The following is a 22,245-nucleotide window of genomic DNA, read 5'->3' as shown; positions in this document are numbered from 1 at the left end:
AAACAAATACCACACGTCCTATTCGTGGTGGATTAAAAATTATTAACGCACATTTATCTTGTAGTTATTAACGCATTACTACTATACAGTACTTTGTGACACAAGAAACTTCGACCCATTATAAATGTTTAATATAACGAGTGATTCCAAAAGACTGCAACCATAAAACCAAATGATAAATAATTGATTTGTAGTACGCACATACCTTCTGTGAATCCGTTGGATGTACTCTCTATAAATAATAATGGAAAAGTCCGATCACAACATATACATTGTATCATCTGTAATCAAAACCAAAAGCGAAGCTTCTTGAAAATAATATAGATATAGGTAGGTTGAAATTATCTATTGACTGACTAGCTGGTTCCCTTGACTTCGTATGCGTAGGTAAACAAAAAATAAACGCCGGATTAAAAAAATTATCCCTTATTTCACCCTCTTAAGGGGTAATTTCTTAACTTAGGAAGCTAAATAGCAATTTTCATAATGCTCACTTTAAAATCTGCAGATTTTCAACCCATAATTAAACTTCTATTTAATCCCTTCAGGGGTGGAATATTGAAAGACCATTTTTTAGTGGTTTCCTACTTCATAAAATAAACCTATCCTCCTAGCTTCAGTTTTGGCTACGTCAGACGGTAAGTATAATTTTGATTTTATATATGTAGATAGATTTCATAGATAATATGAGATAAGATAAGATAATATACTATAATTAATAGTGATTTTGAAATACAAACTATAATTAAGCTCAATATTTGCACGTTACAAAAACATAAAAAATATATTTATATATTGGGAGATATAACTTTTTCAGTACATAACATGTAAGAACGGAATATACAAAAATAAGTTACAAATTAATGCGTCAGATTTTCAAAATCAAAATAAACAAAGTCTCTGGTAAACCTAGTAAATACCCAATATGATCTATTACGTATTCGTATAAATATACAAAATTGATCGATTGAGTAAGTTATTGATGTCATAATAACTGATATCATTATTTTACGATAAAAACACGTTTTTAACCAATTTTACTTATATGTCTATTAAGAGCGGGTTTATTGACAGGACTTTTACGTTATTTTAGACTCCTGCTTTTACCACTGCTACATCTGTTACTCTCAAATACATAAATACATAAAAATCAAATTATTGTCCTCTTAAATACATAAAAATAAAATAATTTTATTCCTAACATATTCTTTGTAATGTCACAATTTAATTATTAGCTTAACGTCATTAACCAGGTTGCAGGTGCTAGGAAAATTTATTTCTAGCATTTAACCTGTGATGATAACGTTACAATGGGTACTAAATAAGTGTTTTGATATTTCGTCAGTCAAATAGATCGCATGTAGGCCAATGCTTCCAATTAATAATCGTTTCAATATTATGACGTCCTCTACCGGGGTAATCAGCTTGCCTATCCACATATGCATATCATAACTAATTCTTCACTTACCCTGTGTGCTATTCAGCACATGAGTAAAAAAGAATAGTAAATAAAAAAAAATACTCATGTGGTAGCACATAATTATGTAGTAGTAGGTCGAAGTCTAGGGCGGTAAATTTTACAGACGTCAATTTAACTTGAATGATTTTTTCGAAGTCTATTTCATCGACGACCTTTTTTATTGACTAAAGGAGCGAAAAAATATAATTTGTATGGGCCCGTGACCGTATCTTGTCTAGACAGCCTTGAACTGGAGTACCGACTAATACAGCGACAAATTTTGAACAGCCTGAGGGCGGCAAATATGTAAATCTGTCATCGGACTTATTTCTCTATTTTCAAGTACATTATTACGTGTCTGTATCCGTTCGTTAGCCATCTTTATGATCTTATTCTTGGACTTATATTCTAAATTTAGATGAGAATTGGGAGTCTATGTTATCTCAATCTTTGTATGTAGATAACCACAATGAACCATTGTTTTATCAAGGTATCTCCCGTAAGCGAATGATTCATTGAAAACTTTGCAATTCGATGTTATAGGGGCTTTACCATCGCTTCCCTTTGTCACGCCTCATTGGAATTCACTAACTATACATTAAACCTTATGTTATCTGTTATAAAGAGTACAGATACAAATAAGCAGCCTCATTAATATTAGTCACACGTGTGTGGACGTGACAGGCCTAATGTTAAAAATTCAAGACGCCTACGTCAAAATGTTGAACGTTTAATGTTTTGATTTAAATTTCCCCGTCTTCAAATCGTGCAGGATAATTTTGCTAACCAACCGCAGCATACGTACTTCCACAAATTAGGTATAGGTAAATAGACAGGTACAAAATTGAACTAAACGTATTAACAGCTATCCTATAGGTTTTTGCCGCCCGAGGTGGTGGTCGAAAATAGAAAAAGGTATTCTGATTGAAATATTTTTTTCAATAGAAATATAATTATTGAATTGTCTTTCAATGCTAACGTTGATATGAAATTTACGCATTGATTAAAAGTATAATTTGAAAATTTTGCCGCACGCGAAAATACATTTTATCTGTTCTGATTTTTACAATTTTTCCCAAATATGTAGGGCGTCCAAGGGCTATTTTTGAATTAAAATATCCATGTGGAAAGTCAGAGAAAATATCTCAATTTCACCAAAATATAAGACAATTTTAATGATTTGTCTGCTCCTAGTAGAACGTCTGTGGAGCCACTATCGTCACAAACATTTTTGACCTTCTTATACTCATAACAAATGTAAAGCGCTATTGGATTCTAGTTTTTTCGTTATATAAGAGTAGTGGTCGAGCATGCAGTCCACATGATGGTAAATGGCTACTGTCACCCATGGACATTTGTAATCAACCCCAGATAGGATTAGATATTTCTATCTGAGGTCGGCCACAAATGCGCCGCTACTTCTGGCGAGTAAGCTGGAACGCCCCGGAAAAGTATGTCTCCCTTACCAAACCCTTCAAACCAGAACACAGCAGCGTTATTAACATATTATTTACTAGCTGACCCGGCAAACTTTGTACCGCCTCAAAATCTATTTATCAAATATATTTCATATAAAATATAGCCTATGTTACTCGTAGATAATGTAGGTTTCGAATGGTGAAAGAATTTTTAAAATCAGTCCAGTAGTTTTTGAGCCTATTCATTATAACCAAACAAACAAACAAAGTTTTCCTGTTTATAATATTAGTGTAGATTAACACTGCTGTTATTAACAAGACAGATTTAATCTAAACCTCAGTAACATTTCAATTTCCTGTCCAATTTGGATATTAAAATTTAAATCCGCAAACAATTTACCATCACTATCACCTTTGTATGCCACATAAAGATTTGTCATGTCATCATTTGTTTATCACAAAATGGCTCCCGCCTGCCTACTGCTCTACTACTCAACTTAGCTTAATAATCCGTGAAGATATAACAAGTTAATGATTCAACGATTTACCTGTGAAACATCAATTGGCTAACCACAATACGTGATCTAAGCCGATTGTGCTAAGCTCAATCGTGGTTTTCAAGAACAAAAGGCCATTTGCGTGTAATAAAAAAAAAATATTATTTTTATGAATCAGCGAATGAGCATAAAAGGCCCTAGTAGGTTAGATACTTTTAGCATCGGCCATTGCCGATTTTTACTGAAGTATTATTTTTGGGCAGTGATACCCCAATGGTTAGGAAAGTTGGGTGCTCGAGCGAGAGGTCCCAGTGATATATTACAAAAAAAAAACACAATATATCGCACCTTTAATTTTTCCAAGTTATGTGCGTATTAGAAATTATCACTTATTTAAAACGGTGAAGGAAAACATCGTGAGTAAACCTGCACACCTAATTTAAAAAAAAATCTCAAAGGTATGTGAAGTCTACCAATACGCACTTGGCCAGCGCGGTGGACTATGGCCTAATGCTTCTCATTCTGAGAAGAGACTCGTGCCCAGCAGTGGGGCAGTAATGGGTTGATGATGATGATTATTATTTTTGGAAAGTAGCCGAGCGTAATTAATACACCTCAGCAGATTAGATATTTTTGCATCGGCAATTGACTGCTTTTCGGGAGCTAGATATTGTGAACAACTTTTCGCTATTTTTCGGATACGCCGGTCGCAGTTACTTTTGGATAGTCGATGCAGCAACTGAACGTATAAAACATCATGCATTCACGCACGAATTGCATCATGCATTAATGCAATTGCTAAAACGCGTTCATAACGAACAACTAGTTCCCAAAACGTAATGCAGCAGCTGCAACAGTCGGCAACAGACACAACACTTCCCTTGAGAACTAAGTTGGAATTTCAAGTGCAAGACTGCCTTACCCACTTCAAACCAACGCAGCAACGCTTAACGCTGCTGTTGGAAGATCACAACAATCGAATAAAGAGTCGAAGAGTTAAATAATTCGCCAAGTACGAGTCGGACTCGCACATGAAGGCTTTCGTACCACCGTTCATTATTTTTTACTTATTTTTATTCATTTTATTATTTTCAACAATACTTAGTCATATGACACAACAATAGATGGCGTTGGTAAATGATACATGAAATTTCGATAATACCTAAGTATTATTTGCCCCAACGCCATCTATTTTTGTGTGACATAACTAGTTATATTTGTTATAGCGGCCACCGTTATGCATCCTCTGTAAAAAAATCATGTGTCTATCTATTACGGTTCCGGAGATATAGCCCTGTGACAGACGGACAGACAGCAAAGTCTTAGTAATAGGGTTCCGTTTTTTTTTGGGTACGGAACCCTAAAAATCTTAATACTGTTGTTAATCTTGTACCCAAGATATGCAACAAGGCTCACATTTTACAAATTTACTATTTAAATAAGTACTATTACCATTTTGATGGTAAAATAACCTAATGCTAGAAACTACCACAAACGGAACTTTCACTTTATTAATCTTCCATTCCTCTGGTAATTCTCAGTATCACGGAAAGTCCTCCAAAAACGCACTTATGTTCTTCCCCTGATATAACTATAATATTAGTTTCGACTGCATAAGCGGTATTGAAGAAGAAGAAGAAGGAAAACATCGTGAGGAAACCTGCATACCTGAGAGATTTATAAAAAATCTTAAAGGTATGTGAAGTCTACCAATACGCACTTGGCCAGCGCGGTGGACTATGGCCTAATCCTTCTCATTCTGAGAGGAGACCCGTGCCCAGCAGTGGGACAGTAATGGCTTGATGATGATGAAGCGGCATTGACCACTTAAACAGATAAAGTCTGCGTAAAACTGCTAGTCCGCTATAGAAATAAATCGCATCGCCATAGAATGTTATATGACTACACCAGTACCCTTACCATGAGTTTTCAAAACGTCCCACAATTTTACATTACGTTTACTTAATCCATTATTACGTTCCGTTTGCTTCAGGAGACTGAGTAAACGTATAAGTAAGTGCTCAAGTCTTTCTGTCTACATCACATGTTCGCAAAAAAGACAAAAAAAGACATAAAGCGCCATTTTGTCATTTTAGACATTTAATGTTACGTTACTGTTACTGACACTATAGTTCTGATATAATCCGCTAGGCGCTGATTGGAAATTGTATGGGCAAATACGTAAACAAATACTAAAACAATCATATTTGTCAAAACGTAAAAACTCATGGTAAGGGTAATAGCAACAACTTCAGAGCGGACTAGCAGTTTGGCGCGGATTATAGCTGTGCATTTACGATTTCCACACAAAAAACAAAGTGTGTAGTCTAAAAATAATTAAATTGATAAAGCGGTGATTTATGACCATTAAATCTTTAATTAAAGGTTTGATAAGCAATCAAACGTATAATTCCAAGCGTGATTAAGTAATAAATCATGATATTTATTCAATCATCATTCTAATTCTATCGATCAAGTATTTGCGTAACAACTGTATTGTTTCAATAAGGACGTAATTCCGGCCTTCAAATGTAATAACAAATAATAGGCAAAATAGGTAATATAAATAAATAGTAATTAAAATATTTCTAGGGTTTTGTCTCATAAAAGTAACTCGAATATGATTATCTTTTCTGTCGAATAAATTACTAGAGCGTAAATAAAGCGATTTTTTTGGAATTTCATAATAGGGTTTAAATAGAGAGTAAAAAAAATGCTTAGTATTCATACAACTGAAATTCTTTTGTTATGAAGTTGATAACTTAGCATTTTAAGAAAATACCTACGATCTACTTCCGTGGGTTACCTGTGAAGATAAGACATTCCTTATTTATATCTGAAACTGTTAAGTATTAAATATTGACATCACACAAATGAGTAATGTCATTCTTTAGGTGTTTTAACTATTTCCCGTTCTAATTGAAGAAGTGGGTGGGCCTGTGACCATTTACTCGTAGCAACAAATCATGACTTTCTTTTACTACTTACATTAAGAGAAGCAGGGAGTACTGAAGTAATTTTAAAAACCAAACTGGAAAACAAAGTACATGTTATTATGCCGTGCTTAAAAAGCTTTTTTTGCCGTACTGAAAAAAAATTGGACTGCTAATAAAAATTAGGAGTCGAAAATGTCTGGGAAAAAGGTTAAATTGGAATTAATCTCTTTTTAAGCATTAAACTTTTTTTTCGTAAGAAATTATTCTTACAAAATTGCAAATTAAAACGGTAACAAAAATAAGATACTTATCATCATCATCAACCCTTTATTGTCGCACTGCTGAGCACGAGTCTCCTCTCAGAGTGAGAAGAATTAGGCCATAGTCCACCGAGCTGGCCAAGTGCGTTCTGGTAGACAAGATTAAGAACATATATAAAACTAAGTACAATCACGTACAACTGGCCTACTAACCGAAGGTTTAATCCCAGACTTAAGGAAAATCAATCGTCAAATCCTATTTTAAGAATCTAATGAAATCTAGGACTAGAGGAAAACTAAACGTTTATGTTACTCTAAAAACGATATAAATATTTTAAGTCCTATTCGGGACTTTTTTGATGGTACAATATACATATAATTTTTAAAGTTCCATACCCAAATGATACAAATGGCACCCTATCACTAAGCCTCCGCTATCCGACTGTCATAGGGCTCTATGAGATTATTACAGAGTATGTATAACGGTGGTCGCTATAACATAAAATACTAAAAATATCTTAAAAATAAAGCAGTTTTAACACTGCTGTTATTAGACAGAAATAGGAGGCAGTGGTGCCGGGGTCGAAGCAAAAAGGGTTCTACCACCAATACATCTCACCAGTCGTCAATTAAGTGGAAGAAGAAAGTGCAACGACCCATTACCTACGATGTAGGAAAAAAATGAGTGTCATTGGGATTATACGTACGATGGCTTTACCGCAGACATCTACACCTACTTGCGATGTATCTATTTCATGCGCGTGCGCATCGACTAACAAGTCAGGTGTGCAATAGGGTTGTCACTTTATATGAAAATTAATAACACATTCAAATTAAATCATGCTGGTTATAATAACATAGAGGAAAATAATTAACTACTTTTATTTAAGTGCAAATAAAATTACGACTCTACAAAACAGAATTTTGAAAAATAAAATCAATGAATACGATAGTGAAATTTTTGTAATGTTTATTATACATCCCAAAGCTGTCTGTATAACTATGTATCATATAATTCGTAACACATACCTACGAAATAAGTATACGAAATAAGACAGTAATTTCTAAATTAAATAATTTGCAAACTTTGCAAACTTACGAATGTAAAAAAAATAAAAATATCAATATGTTCTTAGTTGCCAACCATATGCCATTGACATGATTTAAGGAAAACGCATTATCTGCCAGGGATTTTCCCTTTGTGGCAGTAATAAATTTCAAAAGACCACTCTTGCATTAAAATTCCCTTATTAATCTGCATTTGATCGTATCTTTTGATATTAATATTTAAATCTGTTTTTTTTTTATCATCATCACATTTTGTAGTCCCACGCATGCCCAACATTGGGACAATAATTGTAGAGTTTTGTGATGTCGTAGTACCACTTTTTTAACACTTTCTACTTTCACAGCCCCAGACTAGGTCCCTGTGTGGGTGCTATGGACACACACATAGTAAATACACAAACACCCAGACCCAGAAACAGAAATCTAAATTTATCATGTGTATTGTGATTGTAAAATTTTGCACCACGTAAGGTTTTTCAATTTTACACCTTATTCATTAATATTTTAAGCAGCTTCATCACTATCTATAAAATCCTTACGATTTTCTCTGATCACGACAGAATTTTCTGTTTTTACTATTATCAAGAAAGTATCTATATATAGCTACCACTGGCGGCCATACTAGTCAAGTTCGAGATGCATTCACACACCTTTGAGAAAATTATAAAGAACATTTACAGTGGTTTTTCACTATATTTTCCTTTGCGGTATAAGCAAGTCATGATTATTATTGTTTTACATAAAATATATGTTACTTATATTTCGACTGCGGTATACATTTGAAGGGTAGGTATTTCTGTAGTACCGGGATCAGACGGTATCCCCTGCCAGTCGTAAGAGGCGACTAAAAGGGGCTTCCGGGGTTGCGGGTGGCAAGAGTGGGAGCTCAAACCATCCAGCAAGCGACCCCGGGAAGGACAGCGGTTTTGTGTAGTCGCATATCGCTGTAATCACCAGGGGATGTGAGAGGAGCGTAAATTGCTCCCCCCAGGGCAGAGCCCGATAGAAGGGCATCGCGTTAGGAGGACTCCGGTTGTGTTCCGTTGGAGATCCCGGAGTTCTCCACCAAACGCTGAGGACGGCCATCCCGGGGGTTTTAGTGCGGTAAATCCTACATAACCCGGTGTCACTCCCATGACGTCGGGTACCTTTTGAAGGTTTACCCCTCGTCAACAAAAAAAAAATAGGTATAGCAAGGAGATACGGAGGCCTCAGGTAGTATTTTTGTCTTATTAGGGGTTGGTTACAGATTTCTCTGACCAAAAGTCAAGTCAGCTTACTGATGGATAACACCATAGTTTTCCAATCGTGTTCGGAGAAATTCTATTTTTATATTCAAATCAAAAAGTCTCCCGTAGTAAAAATACATAACAGAACTGCTGACAGAAGGTCAATTTTTACTTTTATAATATTTACTCAATGGTATCAAAATTTTAGAAGTAAAAAATAAAAGAAAATATCAAAGGTCTGAAAAACTGTAAAAAAATTATCCTTATCCTTACTAATATTATAAATCCGAAAGTAACTCTGTCTGTCTATCTGTTTGTCTCTTCTTCACGCCCAAACCACTGAACCGATTTTAATGAATTTTTGTACAAAGATAGTCTGAGACCCGAGAAAGGACATAGGATAGTTTTTATCCCGAAATCCAACGGGAACTAGGAATGGCGATCTAAGATCTATTAATCGGAGAATCGATCTTTTGGACCAAAACAAACCGATTATTTTAATCGATATTAGTAAGGATTGAATCGTAAACTACGCATTTGATCAAGTGATGACCTTTAGCAAAGTTGAAGATACGAATTTTCAGTTTTATGTATGTTAGTATGTTAAATTATTTTCTTTTAAAACTAGTCTACTAATAATTAGGTGGTGCATGCTCCTTGCTCATTTGCTTCGTGGGATTCGAACCTAAACTATCACACAGCGAAAAAAGTTTCTAAAAAATATATGAAGTACTCGTACTTAATGGCGGGTAAGTAGTTAAACGAGACGTCATTACGTCGTAACATGATAATATCTAAAACATTAAATTAAATACAAGTACGTAATAAGAAAGTGAAATACACAGTCCTTACATTCCATCATAAGTGGAAAAAATCCTTACTATAATATTATAAATTCGAAAGTAACTCTGTCTGTCTGTCTGTCTGGTTGTCACTGAACCGATTTTAATGAAATTTTGTACAAAGATAGTCTGAGACCCGAGAACGGACATAGGATAGTTTTTATCCCGGAAATCCCACGGGAACTAAGGATGGCGATCTAAGATCTATTAATCGGAGAATCGATCTTTTGGACCAAAACAAACCGATTATTTTAATCGATTTTAGTAAGGATTGAATCGTAAACTATGCATTTGATCAAGTGATGATCTTTAGTTATCCATGAGCCCACGAAGGTTTCAGAGTTGGTACGACCAATTTTCGCCAGATGGTGCCACTGTCGTTCCAATGAAGATACAAATATTCAGTTTTATGTATGTTAGTATGTCATATTATTTTCTTTTAAACGCGGGCGAAGCCGCGGGCAAAAACTAGTCGAGCATAAATCTACAATAAATTACAGATACGATAAGATATTTTATTTTTAGTCGAATACTATAATCTTAAGTTATTTTATATTATCACTATGACACTTATTCCTTTATCGTGCAGTGATAATCCTATTTGAATATAAAATGTATTTTTCTTTATCTCCTCACTAAGGACTGCCCCCCAACTTATACGTTTGTTATATATATCCATAGATTAGTAAAGATACTACACCGCCTTGAAATTGAATGAAGCCACAAATGGCAGATTTGTAAGTTCTTTTTTTGAATTCTTGACAAATAATACATTTTTAGAGAAAATTTACGAATAAATAACTAATACTGCGTAATTTACATAATAAATAAATAATTATTTCAAATATTTTAGGGACATTTTAGCACGGAGACGTGGCAAAACTTGTTTACGCAGCTATTTCAATTCTCAAAACTGGTTACATTTTCTTGTTAGGAGTGAGTAATCTTTACTAATCTATGTATATATCAGAGATAACCCTGATTTGAAGAGCCTCTTAACCTGGGATCTGACTTTTGAATTGCAAATACACAATTCGAATTTTTTCAAGTTATGTGTGTATTTAAAATAGTTATCATTTGATTTTACAGCTAAGAAAAACACTGTAAGGAAACCATGTAGGTTACGAAACATAAGAGTGAATTAGTTGCCAAGTGTGTGAAAACTATCAATCTGCACTTGGTCAGCCTGGTGGGGCATGGATTAAACCAAGAGGACAATCTTTAAGTTACTGGCAGTTAAAGATGTTAAACAAAGTCACGTAGCATCGTTATTACAAAGTAGTTAGTTGTGGGCCACACCTATTACATAAACCAAGATTCGATCACTCCGAACTGCCCTGTGGAAATAGGTCAACGAAAAAAGTTTTCTATATATGAAATTTTGCCGCCCCCTGAGACGTGCTGCGAGCCGAAGTATGAATATAGCCGATATAAAGCCGAAGCGGGCCGCATCCGGTCCGCGGGCCAACTGTTGACCATATGTACCTTAAACCTTTCCCAATTTGGGGGGGAGACCCTTGCCCAGTAATGTGTTAATGATACAGTTATTAAATGATAAGCATTATTTTCCTATTTAGCTCCATTATCTAATTTGGAAAACATAACACATTTTTACTGAAAATATGTATATAGCGGAGAATGAATGTAGTGCGCGCCAATGTATCACATAATTTATCTGCATTTGATTATAATCAACGCCATCTAGATTAAAAACTAAATTATTATATACGGCCATAGATTAGTAAAGATTACTCACTCCTAACTAGAAAATGTACTCAGTTTTGAGAATTGAAATACTTGCGTAAAAAAGTTTTGCCACGTCTCCGTGCTAAAGTATCCCTAAAATATTAGAAATAATTATTTATTTATTATGTAAATTCATGTAAATTACGCAGTATTAGTTATTTATTCGTAAATTTTCTCTAAAAATGTTTTTATTTGTCAAGAATTCAAAAAAAGAACTTACGATAATAAGCCATTTGTGGCTTCATTCAATTTCAAGGCGGCGAAGTATCTTTACTAATCTATGTATACGGCACTATCAGTTACTATATATATATACGAGTATTTTTGATTCGTGTTCAAAGGTAGGCGCAAGTGCAACTACGCAATTTAAGGCCTGAGCAGCATACCACTTTTACCATCGGTGAACGATGATTTAGCTTATTTTTTTCAGTGTATTTTATTGTAAAAATGTTTTATAGGAATCTTGGGTAGTAGTGCCCAAAAACTGATTTAAAAATTATATAAACTTCTGTACCTCAAACCGTTTCCAAAAGTGGTCACAAACAGACAAAACAAAAATGTGATACACTTATCTTAGAGTTTTGCTTTCCAGCAAATAATTAAACGAGATTTATTATTTAATTCATGTGTAAGAAAGATTTACGAGGATTAACGTCTTATTTACATTTATAGCTGACTAAAATATTAATTAGTTTACCTACTAACATAACACTTAAAACAAAAACACTGCAATTTAGTCTTTATTTGTACTACACTCACATGTATTATGTTTATTTTTTACCTTTAAACATTATGAACATTATCTGTACGAATGTACGTAATTGTTACCCTTTATATTTTTCCTAACATTCATATTAGATACATGAAGGCCTTTTTCCTGTCACACGGGTCTACGCTCGCACGCGTGTCAGACATATGTTAATTTAGCTGCAGTCTCTTTACGATCGTGTCCGTGAACTACGTATTAAACGATTTGATGCGTGTGACACGCGTGAGGTTGGTACTGTTACGCCCGGCCTATGTAAGCTAGAGTGCAATGCCTAGTGCTGCACATACATTATTTATTATATAAAAGGGCAGGTGGGCTCTCACTCGGGGAGTCAGACCTAATCTTCCATTTCGGCCACACGTCTCTTAATTTCCGTATTTTCACTTTAGTGTACTTAATTAATTAAATAAACTAATTCTCTTTGTGTCTTCGAGATTTCCTTTTTTAAAAACCCTCGTGAAGGGACCCGCGTAACATTGGTAAAGAGATATTAAATCTATCCCCGGTTTCGTCAGTGCCAAGTACAGTCAACTTCAAAAAAAGATGAACAGATTTAAATTTCAAAAATATACACCCAAGCGTTCAAAAATAGCTGAACATCTCTAGTACCAAAATTAGATGATGACGGACATAAACACGCATGACAGGGATGACGCTTCACTTAATGGAGAAAGGCGGATTAATAACAAATCAATCATGTTTTTAAATCATCTATTAGGCGATAAGGTTTAAATACTGATACCCATTGATAAGAAGCGGAACCGACAACAATCACATTCTTTGAAGTATGGAATTACCCACTAGCGCCCACTCATCGATTTGCCAACCGCGCTTGTTTTTCTTAGAGATCCATGTCCAGCAGTAGACTTTTTTCATAAGATAAAGCACGAACATGCTGTCCATCTGACGGTAAGTGGTCAAAGCCGCCCGTGTACCTATAATCAACTAAAAGAAGGGAATTACCTACCTGAAACCAATAACAATGCGGTTCTACTCCTGAAGACTAGTAGAATGCCTTATCGTAAGTCATTCAACCTAACTTGAACGTGAGCCAGTAAAATTTAAAAGAAATAACTATATTCACTCCGATACCTCCTAAGGTTTATGTCCAAACTACACGAATGCACAACATCCTCAACCAAACCAAAATTAATTTAGATCTTTGCCTGGCCATGAGAACAACCCTCCTCGTCAAACCGATATAACTAATCAATGACCAATATTATTTACTAAACTATGTTTTCTCTATTTCTTGTGCCAACCGGAAATAATGAGATTTCTAACCACATCACCCTAACCTTTCCTTAACATAGTTATTGTTAGATAAAATCGAGTCAGGTAAACACTGATTTATCTACTGCGGATTGTATCTTTAGTTTGTCCTTTATATTGTATTATTATCTATTTTATAAGCTATCTGAGAAAATTCAATGTTGCGCGCGCTGTTTGTCAAGATTTAGAGGTCTTATCATCAGCCCATTACTGTCCCACTACTGGGCACGGATCCCCTCTCAGAATCAGAAGGATTAGGTCATAGTCCACCGCGCTGGCCAAGGGCGTAGTGGGTAGATTTCATTCACTAGATAACTTATTCATTCTTAGCTTACGTAATCTATATTGTTTCGTCACAATATTTTTCTTAATCGTAAAATCAAATGTTAACTATTCTTAAATACACACGTAAGTTGAAAAAAATCGAATTACTTATTTGGGATTCGTACCTCAGGTCCCAGGTTAAGTGGCTTTTTAGGGTTCCGTACGTAAAGTGTAAAAACAGTACCCTATTACTAAACCTAAGCTTTGCGTCCGTTCTAATACGCATAGTATTGAAAAATCGGAGGTGCCTGGAGTTTGAACCCCTAGATCAAGAAGCAGAATTTCTTAAACACTAGGCTATCACTGCTTAAGAGGTCTAGAGACTTGATATTCTCGAGGTGTTTTCCTGTATGGACATCTTTGAGGTCCTCTATCTTTACATAAAAATCCTAAATGGAAACTGTATGCCAGCAAAATATATTCCGTCTAGTCATGATACTGCATTTCATAACGTTGTGAAACTAAATTCCATCTATTAATGAACGGATATAAAACTTTAATCCATTCAGGAATTAAACGATATTTCAGCAAGATATGAAACAAAATTCCATTTAGGTAATAAACGGTATTTGATTACAATAATAAACAATATAGAAATTAATTTCATCACGATATGAAACTATATTTCAATTAGAAATGAAACTGTATTTCATCACGATATGAAACAATATAGGAATGAAACTGCTCTTCATCACCGTTTGAAACTACATCCAATGGCGGTTAGAAACTACTACGAACTTGATTATTAATTGGAAATAGAATCCCGAAGGGGCTTGCTGGCAAACTAGGCCAACTATGGATAACCTTGTTTCTACTTCATTTCCCTCAGCCCTACGGCGTTAGGGTGTTTCGATACTATAACTGGCTTCATTTTAACCTCTTTTGTGTCATAAAAACAAACGGGAAAGTAGTCAACAAGGTTTTGAAGGTTGACTCTGAAGGTACCAATTTCATAGTCACACATTTTTTATAGGTAATATACCTATATAAGGTATGCAGTCCACCTGTTGGTAAGTTGCTACTGCCGCCCATGGACATCTGTCAATATCATCATCATCAACCCATTACTATCCCACTGCTGGGCATGGATCTCCCAGAATGAAAAGTATTAGGCTTCAGTCCACCACGCTGGCCAAGTGCGAATTGATAGACTTCACGCAACTTTGAAAAGGTATTTTTAAGATTCCTCAGGTATGCAGGATCACGTCACGATGTTCCCTTCACCGTTAAATCAAACGACAATTAATTTATAACACGAACATAACTTTGAAAAATCAGAACGTGCCGGGGATTTGAACCTCGGAACTCGAATGAGACGTCGCAGCAAAAAGCCTATGGATATTTGTAATCAATGGCAATTCTCCTTTCGTTATAAATAATCACAATACCTAATCTTGAAATTAGTGAATACCTATCAAAAAACCAACGATAAAGTATCAAATAGATATTGGACGTCAAGCCAGGTGCAAACAAGCAGAAAAAATAAAATATTTAAAAATACACAAAAATTAAGTTAATCATCTATAGAGGTAATCAATCAAGTATTTAAAATCAATTATGTGATAACACTTTTTAGTAAGATTAGGAGCTTCAAAGACGTCAATATCAGGTCATATACCATTTTGAGAATAATTAAGCTTAAAAATAGCTCAACGAAAATTGGCTTTAATTATAGTTTGAGAAAATATATTCTTGCGATTAAACGATATTTTGTTTTTTTTTTAAGCTATTGCATAGCTTTTATCGCGGGCTTTGAGCGCGGCGACCGAATCGAGAAATTCCGTAACGAAAATTAATAACACCTTTGTTGGATATCAAGTCTCCAGGCAACCGAGTTGTCACTTATTAAATACTTTTTTTATTTTATATTTTAGAATGTTCAGTCTTGCTTCGAGTCATGAAATGTCAGCTGATTTTGCAATGTCTTTTATAATGGAGATATGATAAAATAATAGTGGATAAAAATGTATTAATGTAAATGTTGATGATTATGGAAGAATATATTGTATTTCTGGAATTCCTTCTGAGCGTTTTCATAGCATAAAAAATGCTATGCAATAGCTTTACCGCGGCAGTCTCCGAGTGCCACACGTATTTTTTTTTTTATATAAGATTGAAGTAGCGAGCGAGCATGCAGTCCACCTGATAGTTAGTGGCTACTGTCGCCCATCGACATCTGTGATCAACCCCAGATATCTTATCTAGATTCCCTGGGGTCAGCCACGGATGCGCCGCTACCCCTGAGGACTAAGCTGGAATGGCTCGAAAAAGTGTGTCTCCTTTACCACACCCTCAATACTAGAAGACAGCAGCGCTTACACTGCTGTTATTTGGCAGAAATGGTGTAGCGGTAGTGCCCAAGTCAAACCACAAAGGGTTCTGCCACCTTCAAAGAAAATAATACTAGTTAATAAAAGTTATAAATGAAATGGGCAGAGACCGAAATGATTTCGCAATGTTTCATAACCCTAATACTATCTGTATATTTATAATATTAATAAACTATCTATCTATTAATATTTAATAGATTATCTATCTATTAAATATTAATAGATAGATAATCTATTAACATAATTATTAACATATCTAATAACAAAAACTTATAACCTTTTTATCGGAACCCTAAAAATACCCTTTGAACCCAGGACCGTGCGCTCTTAAACTGTCAAAATTAAAAACATATTCTATATTTTTTTATGGAAAAACCCTAATGTGTCGACATTATCTTATATGTAATAACATCCAATATCACAGATATCGCATAATATTTTATAATATCAAGTATTTTTGATAGCTAATAAATTACTAGTTTTTGTTGTCTATATAATCCTCTATGACGCATGACTTATAACTTATAACAAGATAACTTGGATTTGTTTTAGATAATTATAATTCTAAGAATAATTATAAGAAGATAATTATAAGAATAATTCGCCCAGTACGAGTCGAACTCGCACATGGAGGCTTTCGTACCACCCAATGTTAATTATATTTTATTTATTTTTATTAAATAACCATATTAAAATGTGTTTTATTGTTCTTATTTGTACTTTTTATAATTATTATGAAAATATTAATAAAATTGTCCAAGTATGAGACGAACTCGTACACGAATTATTCCGTACCAAATTTTCATTAATTATTCTTATTTTTAGTATATTTTATTATCATAGCAGCCATAGAAGTAAAAGCATTGTGAAAATTTAAACTACCTATTACCACAAAATAAAAACGAACAGAAGGCAATCTCATGTATGTACTTCATTTCTTATACCTACGCTCGGCCATCGCGCTAGGGTTGTATACTTTAACTGATGCACTCATGCTCTAAATCCACACTAGCCCGCCTAGCAAAAAACGTATTCTACAATATTAAAACTTAGCAATTAACATAGTTTTACAACACAAATAGTTTTCACAACAAAAACAGAATACACAATTTTACATTTTACAATGTACACAATGGAAAATCCATAATAACTTCTAAACAGATTACCCTAATTACACAATTCCTTTTGCCCTATCCGTTTTAGACCTAAACCTACCAAATAGCATTAAAGACAACACAATATTTACACAAACAAAAAATCATGTTTACAACTGACGTAATTTTTGGTGGCGTGAATTTACCTTACAAAAATGTAGTTAGGTTCCTTTATACTGATTCAAAATAGGAAACTGTTGTATAAATTGAGCTTAGATAGCCACTTTAAAATATATTCTTGTCATGATCACCAAACATATCAACTTCTAGTGGCTCATTCAACAACAAATACAGACTTACCTCTCTAAAAAATTGGTAGATCAAAAAAAGGAAAATTCAAAGTTTAGTTAAATTTAAACAACCGTGCCCTTCAGAATCACGGTATTGTTTTGTTGCTCCATTTCTTGCACAAAGCAGTTCCAAACGCGTGTCAGAAGCGCGTGTACGCCCCCGAGTCCCCCCGAGATAACGTGTCGGTTAGTCTAGTCAACAAGTTCAAAAACGTGAAAAATAGAGATAAAGGTCCTAAAAATATGAGCGATGGCTCATTCGATTCGTAATCATCTCTAGAAAAATGTTTTTGAAGGATTTTGGTGCAGGTTAAAAATTGCAATTGTTATTAACAAAATAAGATGAAAAAAAAAATGATGTTTCGTTTTTTGTTAATAACTCGAAAAATATTAACATTTAAGAAATTTTGAAAAAAGCTCGTTAAAGAGGAGGAAATTTCCAATAAAACAGTCCTAACTCCCGGAATTCTATCTCCATTACTTGTAATTTTAATTAGACGTTGAAAATAGGGCTCCACGCGGCAGTTACGACATGCGCGCGCCGCCGCTAAAGAGAGTTCAGCAGTAAAAATAATTTTTTTATAACGTAAAATGTGATTTTAAAAATTTGAAAAAATTCTAGTATCTTCTTAACACTTGAAAGAATCGAGCCCTGAAGAAAAAAAAAGTTTAATCACCATTTTTCAAAAAGTTATTCAATTGTTAACTAACCATTTTTTTCCCAATCTCCATTGGCATAAACAATGGGATGAAAGGTATAAATAATTGGCCTATAAATTTTAAACTTCGTGGAGCCCTTTTGGTATATGTACTTTATAAGATCCTGCGGTAAATTTTCATTAAAGTTTATTAATTTGTTAATTATGATTTTTTATAACTATTGAAATCTTGAATTTTTTTATAACTATTGAAAACTTGAAAATTTTTAATTATTATTTATACCTTTCATCCCATTGTTTATGCCAATGGAGATTGGGAAAAAAATGGTTAGTTTACAATTGAATAACTTTTTGAAAAATGGTGATTAAACTTTTTTTTCTTCAGGGCTCGATTCTTTCAAGTGTTAAGAAGATACTAGAATTTTTTCAAATTTTTAAAATCACATTTTATGTTATAAAAAAATTATTTTTACTGCTGAACTCTCTTTAGCGGCGGCGCGCGCATGCCGTAACTGCCGCGCGGAGCCCTATTTTCAACGTCTAATTAAAATTATAAATAATGGAGATAGAATTCCGAGAGTTGGGACTGTTTTATTGGAAAATTCCTCCTCTTTAACGAGCTTTTTTCAAAATTTCTTAAATGTTAATATTTTTCGAGTTATTAACAAAAAACGAAACATCATTTTTTTTTCATCTTATTTTGTTAATAACAATTGCAATTTTTAACCTGCACCAAAATCATTCAAAAACATTTTTCTAGAGGTGATTACGAATCGAATGAGCCATCGCTCATATTTTTAGGACCTTTATCTCTATTTTTCACGTTATTGAACTTGTTGACTAGACTAGGTGATCGGTGTCTATGTGTGCGTTGCTCGAGGCCGCTTTGTATGAAGATTGCCTTCTGTTCGTTTTTATTTTGTGCTATTACGGTGTAACAGATAAATCGGATAAAATTTTATTTTTCATGTGTTGTTATAACGGCCACCGTTAATTAATTCTCATTAATTCCCATTTTATATGTAATTACTAATTTATAGTATAGTACTTATTAAAAAATCAATATTAAACTACTACATATTATTTATAATTATTTAAATTTTACTAATATCTAACAGTTCAAATATTATATTTGATCTAAATAGATAAAATTTCATCGCTCTACTACGTATAATGTATAGATAAGTATAGATATCTCAACGTCTTGTAATTGAAGGAAGCCATTAAATGGCTCAAACGGCTGACATTTCTGACAGCCATTTAGGGGCCGTCATGGTATAATTTACGCAGAATAATGCCGACATGCGCATGTCGTGGTGCAAAAACACGAAATCGAAGTAAAAGTGCGGAGAAATATCCTTTCATTCATAAATGATCTTAAAACTACGTTTTTTAAATATTTTTCAAACACAAAAATAGGTGATAGTGACAATTTCAATTGTCAAAACATTGGTTACATTTTCTTGTTAGGAGTGAATAATCTTTACTAATCTATGAATGTAATGAGTATTTTCGGATACCGTTAACAAGGTAGCGTGGCCGAGCGGTCTAAGGCGCTGGTTTAAGGCACCAGTCTCTTCGGAGGCGTGGGTTCGAATCCCACCGCTGCCATACATGGGATACAATAAATTATTTTTTTTCCTTATTTTAATTAGTTCCTACAATAGATTTATATTTTTTTAATATTTAAGCTTAGCATTTTCCAAATACAATATCACAATAACAGTTACTTTTATTTTGAATTATCAATATCAAATGCCAATTTAATACAATTAAATTCGTTATAGTTTTATTGTAAGTGCGCATAATATATAATTGACGTCATATGCTTTTGTTATTTTAAATATTATAATTCAAACATTTTTATGTGTATTAATTATACTAATAAGTTACTAATAACACGGGAAATATCACGAAATATCGCAAAATGGTTTTAACTCAAATATTTATAGTTAATAACAAAACAAGGGTAAAACTATATAAAACTTTCATGATAATTGCAAATTCCAGCATACATTTGTTCTTATAATTGAATTCTAAAAATATATTTAATACATACTAAAAGATATAAAATATTCATTCTCGTAAGTTAAATATTTTTTTTATTATATATTAGCTATATCATTAATATTAAAAATAATTCAAAAAATGGCAGCACTTTCTACAGTATATAAAATTATATGATTTCATATTATTTCATACTTCAAATTTTCACCAGTCAACCAAAGTTTTATTTTTAGGAGAAAATTAAAATAAATACGAGCTATAAATGTAAATTATGTATTTGTTTTATTAATTTGCATTAAGTTTGATAGTGTGACGCCCACAGACCTATCGAGGTCTGTGGTTACGCCTATATGTATGAATTCAGAGACCTATGTCGTAGAAACAGAATGGGATATCGCTACCAAGTTGACAGCAACGCCATCTATGTTACTATTACGTTAAAATTTCTTTTCACTTCATAAACTGAGATGATAGGTAAAGTTGGATACTTACCTAAATACCATTATTAATTAATATTATGAAAAAATAAATGTTTTTGTTATATACATATAAGTTAGTGTAATATTTTATACCATGCGAATATGAATAAGTGTTATATGAATGAAAATAAAGTTTCTTTACTATCTATCTGCCTAGAAACACTTTAAAAATCACTTCGTTATCTTCAAAACCATTGCATAATTTAGTTGCTAAAGTTACGTTTTAAAAAGCGTAATGGTATTAGGATGCTCTAAAATGGAATAACTATAATTTACATTTGTGTTATAAGTAACTATTCTGTGGTATCGAATATAAATTATAATATTACGTATGGAATGCGCATATATTATTTTAAAGCCTGTTTATAAAATAAATATAGGTTCTTTATATTAAATATCAGCGTTCACCTCAATCATTAATTTCATAAACCAACCAAAATTTTATAAATAGGCACAGATTATCATTTACTTTATAAAAATAAAACCTATTTTGCAATTCTCGCGGGCCAAGGTTATCAAACATAATTAAGTACCTACGATAAAAAAAAATCAACCAATATATTTTACTTGAAAATTGTTAATTAAACAGTCCTTTTACTTAATATTTCAAATGAGCAGAGAAATTTAAATCAAGATTGTGTTCCGCTAGTTAGGTTTTGTATTATGCATGTGGAACCAATGTTTTAATGCGTGATCTAGCGTATTGTGTGTAGCGCCATCTTTTATCGAGTAGTGGGAAGTTATAACAGGTAATTTAGCAACGCAAATTTTTAAGTATTTGAAACGTGTATCTTTTCTATGTCAGTTAGGTATCCGGACCCTCGTTTAATAGGGGCCCCAAAATGGCGAAATAGTGCATAAACGATAAAATAGGGCAAGCAGTCCCAAGAAGTCGAAAACAATCAATAAATGATAAATAATTAATTATATTATTAAACACAAAAATATTTAATATTAATTAATTATATTATTAAACACAAAAATATTTAATATTAATTAATTATATTTTTAAACACAAAAAATTGTAGCAAAAATTTAATTTCATTAAAATCATTAAGTAATGTGAAAATATTTACAATAATTTTAATTTAATTTACTTTTTTTAATGATTTGACTTACCGAGTCAGATCAGTAAAAAATAAGACTTAACCAAAAAAGTTTTTTGGAGTGTCTTTTAATTTTCCAAAATATTTTCAAATATATCCAAGGGCAAAGCGACCTTGACCGTGCATTGAATATTGTTACGTAAGTTACTTAATACAATTACTAATTTCCTTGACTTCTAACATTAGCGATGCATGGTAGCTATAACCCTGAAATGAATTTGATTTATAGACTACTAGCTGACCCGGCAAACATTGTACCGCCTCAAAATGTATTTATCAAATATATTTCATATAAAATATAGCCTATGTTACTCGTGGATAATGTAGCTTGCGAATGGTGAAAGATTTTTTAAAATCGGTCCAGTAGTTTTAGTGCCTATTCATTACAATCAAACAAACA

The 22,245-nt window shown here is 33.2% G+C and overlaps 1 protein-coding gene and 1 non-coding gene across 3 annotated transcripts in view; one reads left to right on the top strand and one right to left on the bottom strand.

Moving 5' to 3' along the window:
• Positions 1-22,245, bottom strand: part of LOC140754762 (solute carrier family 41 member 2) — a 102,412-nt gene that overhangs the window by 70,345 nt on the left and 9,822 nt on the right. The window lies entirely within an intron of this gene.
• Positions 19,783-19,864, top strand: TRNAL-AAG (transfer RNA leucine (anticodon AAG)). Its single transcript has one exon. It is a non-coding gene; the product is annotated as a tRNA-Leu (tRNA).

The sequence above is a fragment of the Epargyreus clarus genome, unplaced genomic scaffold (assembly GCF_041222505.1).
Source record: "Epargyreus clarus isolate Ecla_fem2 unplaced genomic scaffold, WU_Ecla_fem_2.2 ptg000031l, whole genome shotgun sequence".
Lineage (NCBI taxonomy): Eukaryota > Metazoa > Arthropoda > Insecta > Lepidoptera > Hesperiidae > Epargyreus > Epargyreus clarus.
This window is presented reverse-complemented; position numbering and strand designations above follow the sequence as displayed.